This window comes from Vulpes vulpes, chromosome X, assembly GCF_048418805.1.
Source record: "Vulpes vulpes isolate BD-2025 chromosome X, VulVul3, whole genome shotgun sequence".
In the NCBI taxonomy this organism is placed as follows: Eukaryota; Metazoa; Chordata; class Mammalia; order Carnivora; family Canidae; genus Vulpes; species Vulpes vulpes.
The window spans coordinates 71,164,571-71,172,458 of NC_132796.1; the positions used below are offsets into that span (position 1 = coordinate 71,164,571).

Here is a 7,888-nt window from a genome sequence, read left to right on the forward strand (position 1 = left end):
GGAGAACACAGGCAACACCCTTTTTGAACTTGGCCACAGTAACTTCTTGCAAGATACATCCACGAAGGCAAAAGAAACAAAAGCAAAAGTGAACTATTGGGACTTCATCAAGATAAGAAGCTTTTGCACAACTAAAGATACAGTAAACAAAACTCAAAGACAACCTACAGAATGGGAGAAGATATTTGCAAATGACATATCAGATAAAGGGCTAGTTTCCAAGATCTATAAAGAATTTATTAAACTCAACAGCAAAGAAACAAACAATCCAATCATGAAATGGGCAAAAGACATGAAGAGAAATCTCACAGAGGAAGACATGGACATGGCCAACATGCACATGAGAAAATGCTCTGCATCACTTGCCATCAGGGAAATACAAATCAAAACCACAATGAGATACCACCTCACACCAGTGAGAATGGGGAAAATTAACAAGGCAGGAAACCACAAATGTTGGAGAGGATGCGGAGAAAAGGGAACCCTCCTGCACTGATGGTGGGAATGTGAACTGGGGCAGCCACTCTGGAAAACTGTGTGGAGGTTCCTCAAAGAGTTAAAAATAGACCTGCCCTATGACCCAGCAGTTGCACTGTTGGGGATTTACCCCAAAGATGCAGATGCAATGAAACGCCGGGACACCTGCACCCCAATGTTTCTAGCAGCAATGTCCACAATAGCCAAACTGTGGAAGGAGCCTCGGTGTTCATTGAAAGATGAATGAATAAAGAAGATGTGGTCTATATATTCAATGGAATATTACTCAGTCATTAGAAACGACAAATACCCACCATTTGCTTCAACGTGGATGGAACTGGAGGGTATTATGCTGAGTGAAGTAAGTCAATCGGAGAAGGACAGTGTATGGTCTCATTCATTTGGGGAATATAAATAATAGTGAAAGGGAATATAAGGGAAGGGAGAAGAAATGTGTGGGAAATATCAGAAAGGGAGACAGAACATAAAGACTCCTAACTCTGGGAAACGAACTAGGGGTGGTGGAAGGGGAGGAGGGGGGGTGGTGGGGGTGAATGGGTGATGGGCACTGGGGGGGGGCACTTGACAGGATGAGCACTGGGTGTTATTGTGTATGTTGGTAAATTGAACGCCAATAAAAAATAAATTTATTAAAAAAAATAAAATAAGGTCCGGGAGAGCACAAAACACTGCCAGTTCCTAGAATGGCAATGTCATTCATTAATTCATTTAACAAATATGAGTTAAGCACCTATGATGTGCCAGGCTCTGTTATGGGTGCTGGGGTCTACCAGTAAATAAAACAGAAATCCCTGCCCACAGGGAGCTTACATTCTGGAGGGAGGAGGGACAAGAAAAAAGAAAGAAAAATGAAAAAAATGTGTTATATTCAAGTAATAGGTAGGGAAGGGTCATATAGAATGTTCAGGGATGGGGTTTTAAGTTTCAATAGCGTGGTTTGGGAAGGCCTCACTGAAGTTTGTATTTAGGTACAAACTCCGGAAGGTCAGGTCGGATTTCAAGTGCCTCAGGAAGTTGTTTTGTTGTGTGCTCCAGTTTCACCATCATCAAAGCTTGGGCCTTAAAGGCCTGGTATCCCCAGCCTAGCACGAATCCTTGTTCATCTCTTGTACTTAAGAGAAAGAGCTCCAAAGAGCCAGACCTTGCCCTTAAAGAGGTTAAATGACCTTCCAGGTGGAAAAACAACAAAGGATGTGAAGGGCTTTCATGAGGTATAAACAAAGTGATTTAGGACAGGGTAACTGGTAATTCAGTTCCAGGGAAAGTAATTGTATGTCCAGTAAGGCTGTCCCAAAGGAGAGAAGCTTAGAGCTAGATCTTGAGAGATGAATAGGAGCTCACAGCAGGAGAATAGGTATGGGTGGCAAGTTAGCTTTTCAGGAAAAAGAAGCCATTTGAGCAAAGGTCCAGAGATGGAATCAGTGAGGCTATTTTTTCTTTGGTATGGTCCCTGCCTCCAGTACTCTGTCCACCACACGATAAAACAAGCACACACTCACCCTCAGTCTCTCTGGGCTGACTGTTGGGAAATCCTTATCACTTACCACACCCTCATTTCTTCCCTAGCCAGCAGGAAAGGCAGAAGTTGAGTCAGACGCATATCCCTAGAATCCAGAGGGTAGTAACCCTCTCCTCACTTCAGGACAATCCCTACTGAGCTAAGAGCCTCAGAGGCTTCATTCAGCCAGGTACGCTCAGGGCTGTGTCCTTATAGTAATAAAGTGGCAAGTGGTCCCCTGTTAGAAGTGAAGTGGTGAAGGAGGGTCAGATTATCAGTGAGAGAAGTGGGCCAAAGTCTCTGCAGCACATCTGAAATGGAGTCAGGGACCAAAACTCAGGTTTTAGCTTGGAAGGGCAAGTTTCAATCATTGAGTCCTTACTTGTGAGCTATTTAGTGTTCCTAAAATCTCAGACAGCAGAAGCGGTGGGGACAGGGGATAGGAACACAAGCTCTGCAGCCACATGGCCCAGTTTGGTGATTTGGGGCAAGGCACCTAAATCTCTGATTTTCCTTTCCATCATAACATGGTTATAACTGTAGTGTCTGCCGCACAGAGTTACTATGAGGATAATATGAGATAAGTGTGTAAAGACCTTATCAGAGTACATGGCTTAATAGAGCCTAACAACCATTATTAGTAGCATTAAGGGGGAAGAGCTCCAAGAGCATCAAGCAGAATGCCACATTGACTCACTGACCAATTATCGCAGAATAGGCCTCCAAGGTCCATTTCACCACTCTGACCTAAAGTCAGGCACCTAAAATTGTGTTAGCAGAAATGTTCATCCCCTGCCAGGAGAAGTCTCACAAGCCAAGTTGGTGGTCTTTTTGTACTTGGATTCTAGCAGGTGCTAAAAACAAACAAACATGTAAAAAAACAAAACAGATGAAAAAAAAAAAAAACCCCTAGAACTGCAACAAAAAAACTTCATCAGGGCCTCAATTCCTTGCATTGTTCTCTCCACAGCCCAGTGGGGTAAATACATTAGGTCATTAACACCTTAATATTAATGGGTTTATGAGGAGTGGGAGTAGGGAGCTGAAAGAACAGAAAAGAAGCCAGTTAAAAATAAGAGGTCCAGGAGGCAGTGACGATTAATTTCTGTCACAACTGTACAAGGTCTAGGGTCAACCCTGCCAAAATCAATATTCTGGAATGCTAGGTCCTCTGGTCCTAAAGGAGCAGGGTACTTAGTGGGGGAAGAAAATATTGGTTAATGAAAAACGGATCACCTGTTCCTTCACCAGAATTCTAACCAAATGATTTCACGGCCAAAAAACCCCTATCTCATTCAACTTTGGGGGCTGGAGGAACAGGTTTCCTGGCCCTCTACAAACCATCACAGGGGATAAGAGCATTCTGTGCCCCTTCTGAGGGCCCTGGGGACCCTCTTCCAGGAGCAAACCTCCAACGCCTGCTCCAAGGGTGGCAAGATAGAGCAGTTCAACTCCAGAGCACACAGCTGGGTCCCCTGCCCCAAGCTCAGGGGGAGCCCACTGAGGAAAGACTCACAGCCAACCCGCCTCCAGCCTTTACCTTTGGCGGACCTACAGAGGCCAGAGAAGCTGACGCCGCGAGGTCCGGGTCCGGAAGCAGGGCGAGACCGAGACCGGGCGCGATGGCCAAGCGCTGAGAGAGGAACCACCGAAAAGGTGACTTGACGTCTCCGAGGGTGCAGTTCCCGCTGGGAGCTCGGCCCCACCCGCCCCCAGGGCCGGCTCGGGAGGGGCTCGAGCCGGGACTGGCGGGAAAAGCCGAGCCACTCTGCTTGAGGCGAGACCCCGAGGAGGCAGAGCCCCAAGGGGTACAGCCTCCGTTAGCGACCGGTGGGCCAGGGAAGGGGCCAGAAGAGGCCCGAGGGAACGCAAACTGGCGGGGAGGGGCCGCCCCAAGCAGACAGGAGTCAAAGCGTGGGGGGTGCAGTCCAGGGAGGCAGACAAGGGAGACGGGACAGGCAGTCAGCCAGGGAGAAGGAAAGATTGGGAGATCACAGACGGGGGGGCGGGGGCAGGGAAGGGCGCAGATCCCTGAGATAGGGGTGGGGGGGCGCTTAGGCAGAGAAAAGCAGGGAGGGGCCCGGGAGGAGCCCGGGACCCAGGGCGAAGGGGCGGCCCCCGGCCGCAGACGTACCTGTCACCTGCAACAGGTGCCACGAGAGGGTGAGACGTCCCAGTGCCGGATTCAACTGAGGGTCTCCGGCTCCTGGAAGACTGCAATCCTGCTCTGGCGGCCGGCCCTACTCACCCTCCCGGTAGGCGGAAAAAGCTGCAACTTTCCCTGGAGCGGGGAGGAGCTGGACTCTTAAAGGGGCCGCACAGCTCTCTGGGCCCTTTAGTAGGGGGCTGCGCCACCCAAAGTGTACTCTGAGAGCCAAAGACTTTTAAGTCACTAGAGGGATACCCTCCTGGGTTAGGAAAAGAAGCTTAAGGGCCGAGGATTGGGGTCTAAGCCTGGACGTGGCCCCCTTTTCACTTCCATCTGTGGCAACTCAGATGATAAATCTCCTGCCTCTTCCGCTTCGCTGAGCCAAAAGTTGTCAAACTGTCGTGTCCTTATAAGAAGATGAAGACTCTAGACCATATGATTTGGGAAGATAAAATACAATACCATTCGGATCCTTTAACTTTCAGGCCAATAACAGCGGCAAATAAAAGCGTCTGTCTAAAATAGGAATGTTTGAGACAAAGGACCTAAACTAAAATTCACACATACACACAGACACAAATGTTTAAAACATTCAACTCACTAGTAATCAAATAAGAGCAGATTAGAACGATAATGAGACTCTTTGGCAAAGTATTTGTTTGTTTTTATCACATTTAATGACAAAGTAGCTACCAAAAACAAAGTTCTTTCATAATTGCTGGTGGGAGAGTGTGTTGATTAAAAACCCTTTTAGAAGGCATGTGGGCAATATACATCATTAGACTTTAGAATATTTATATCTACCCAGTAATTGTAGATTCCTGTCCCCCCCCCCCCACTTGCCTTCTCATCAGGCATTAACCATGCTCAATTAAACATCCCAAGTCTGCCATCATAAAAAAAAAAGTCCTCCCTACAAACTAGATACTTCTCCAGCTCCTCTTTATGGGCAAATTTATTGAAAATGTACTTTGCAGGTACATTTGCAATCTCTATTCTCTTCTTCTCACCTACCAATTTGGCATCCTTTTCCAACACTCTACTGAAATTGAGCTCAACAAAATACCCAACCAATGAATGACCCCCATGTCAATAAATCTATGTAAATAAATAAAAAAATAAAGTGGAGGGATGCCTGGGTAGGCTCAGTGGTTGAGTGTCTGCCTTTGGCTCAGATAGTGATCCCGGGATCCTGGGATCAAGTCCCACATCCAGCTCCCCGCAGGGAGCCTCCTTCTCCCTCTACTTATGTCTCTGCCACTCATTCTGTATCTTTCATGAATAAAAAAATAAAATCTTCTAAAAATAAATGCATAAATAAATAAATGGGATATTTTTAATTATTATCTTGCTTGACATCTTCCCTACATTTAGCACTAATAACTATTTCCTCCTACTTGAAAGTCTTCCTATGATATTTGTAATTCCATAGCCTTGCTTTTCCTCCTACCCTTTTGCCCTCTCCTCTGAAGCATTTTGTAGATTCTACTTCTGCTATCTAACCTCTGATAGTCAGACATGCTCAGAGCTAGGCTGCATATATTGTCTCGCTAAATGATCTCTTTCACTCACTTGGCTTTAATTACCATCTATATGACCCCAGCTATGATTTTATAGCTCTATCCAGAACTCTTCACTGAACTCTGTGTTCTTGATATCTCCTTTTGGATGTCTTGCAGACATCTCAAATTCAACACATCCAAAGCTGAACACACCATATATTCTCTTAAATTTGCTCTTCCTCCAGTGTTTCCTATCTCAGTAAATGATAACATGCCACCCAAGGCAGAAACTTGACACCTAGCATAGTACCTGGCACATATTAGGCCTTCACTAATATTTATATAATGCATGAATGAATGTGTCCTAAGGAAAACAGACATACACAAATTTTTTGTACAACTATGCTAATCCTAGTATTTTTTTTATATTTGAGTTTATTCTTCATTTAACTTTTAAAACACTACTATAGTTGAATATTAAAACAAAAACAATAGCAAGTAGTGAGCTATGATTATAGTCCTTCACTCATCCACTACTGCATATAAAATGCCAGCAGCAGTGTTATTCACCAGCCCCATTAAGAAGTCTGACACTGAACACCACCCCTAGGATGATGTTCATCATCCTCATATGCTTCCCCATTGTAATGGCGCCGTCTTTCCTGATTGGGATCAAAGTCCACAAGTTCTACCTGGTCCATTTCATCAGTCTCTTCTACTTCCTTCCTCTCAGGTAGGAGTTTTTCCAGCAAAGAAAGTTTATCAGGAGAGAGAAAGCTGTTCTCGGGGAAGTTTACCTTAAATTCGATGATTAGGCGACCCTTCTCATATGGTCTACGATAAATTGGCATGCCTTCATTTAACACACACTTGATATCCCCATGCTTGACAATCTGACCTGGATGAGAGGTGATGACGATGGTTCGGTTGTCAAGAGTAGATATTGGCTTTTGAAAGCCACACAGGGCTTCAACCAGCTGTATATCCATACACATGAAAAGATCTTCTCCTCGTCGAGTATAAACAACATGGTCCTTCTGATCTAAAACAATGATAATATCTCCTGGTTCAAGTCCTGGTTCTTGGTCTCCCTCACCATGGAATGTTATCTTCTGGTCATCTTTCATGCCTTTGTCAATATGCACTTCTAGAATCTTCTTCTCTCGAACTATCTTCCTTCCGTTGCAGCTTTTACATCTATCTTTAGGACTGATCTGTTCCCCATGGCCCTGGCACTCCATGCACACAGACTGAATTTGCTGAACCATTCCAGGTCCTATCTGATGAATTCTTATTTGCATTCCAGTACCTCGGCAATTGGGACAACATTCGACTGCTCCTTTCTTACCACCTCGGCCTTCACATTTATCGCAAATCACATTCTTTTGCAGAGCTAGTTTTCTTGTTGCGCCATTATATAGATCTTCTAAGGTTACTGAGAGCTGATGTACAACATTTTTACCTCTCCGTTCTCTCTGCATCCTGCCTCCTCCTCCAAAAAACATATCAAAGATGTCCATGGGGGAGCCAAAACCACCACCAGCTCCACCTTCTTTAATTGCCTGTTCTCCTCCTTTGTCATATAATTCCCTTTTCTTTGCATCAGAGAGCACTTCATAAGCTTGAGAAATCTGTTTAAACTTCTCTCCTTCGTTTGGATTCTTATCAGGGTGGTACTTCAAGGCCAGTTTTCTGTAAGCCTTTTTCAATTCCTCCTGGGTGGCATTGGGTTTGACCCCCAAAACATCATAGTAAGTGGTTTCTTTCACCATTTTCTACAGCCGGTGAGAGGGCTGAAGCCGGTGTGGGGGAGCGGGAAGGAGCGTGTTGCTGGGCGCAGCTCGGGCAGCCGCCGCTCCTCCGCATCTCACCGAGCGTTCTGGAAAGTTCCCCCTAGTATTACTTAGAATAATAAAATACTAAGAAAAAACCTAATGGTTCAATGGTTAAGTAAATTTTAATATAGTCATACAATGGAATATTATATAGCCAATAAAACTGACATTTACACATAGGTTATGACAGGAAAATGCTTATGCTCTAATATTAATAGAAAGTAGGATACAACATTTAATATAAAATATGATCACAATAGTTAATGAAAATGGGTCGATTTGCCTGGGAAAAAGATTAGAACAAAATCTGCAAAATACTAGTAGTGGCTGTCTCTATGTGATGGAAATAAATGAATTTTTGGTTGTCCTCCTACTTCTCAGTATTTTTCAACTTTGTTATAATGAG

General features: G+C 44.7%; 1 protein-coding gene and 1 pseudogene across 12 annotated transcripts in view; both read right to left on the reverse strand.

The window, feature by feature from the left end:
- Nucleotides 1-4,554, reverse strand: part of SYTL4 (synaptotagmin like 4) — a 79,024-nt gene extending 74,470 nt beyond the window's left edge. For 6 of the 12 annotated variants that reach the window (XM_026006580.2, XM_072743869.1, XM_072743864.1 and 3 more), the window contains exons 1-2: nucleotides 4,131-4,279; nucleotides 3,537-3,629 (exon numbers count right to left, since the gene is read on the reverse strand). The gene's annotated coding sequence lies outside the window, so the exon portion shown is untranslated. Of the gene's footprint in view, nucleotides 1-2,697; nucleotides 2,851-3,536; nucleotides 3,630-4,130 lie in introns of all 12 variants that reach the window. The other 6 variants (XM_072743865.1, XM_072743867.1, XM_026006575.2 and 3 more) reach the window with 5 other exon arrangements.
- Nucleotides 4,555-6,071: 1,517 nt separating this feature from the next.
- On the reverse strand, nucleotides 6,072-7,456 carry LOC112925754 (dnaJ homolog subfamily A member 1 pseudogene; annotated as a pseudogene).
- Nucleotides 7,457-7,888: the final 432 nt, after the last annotated feature.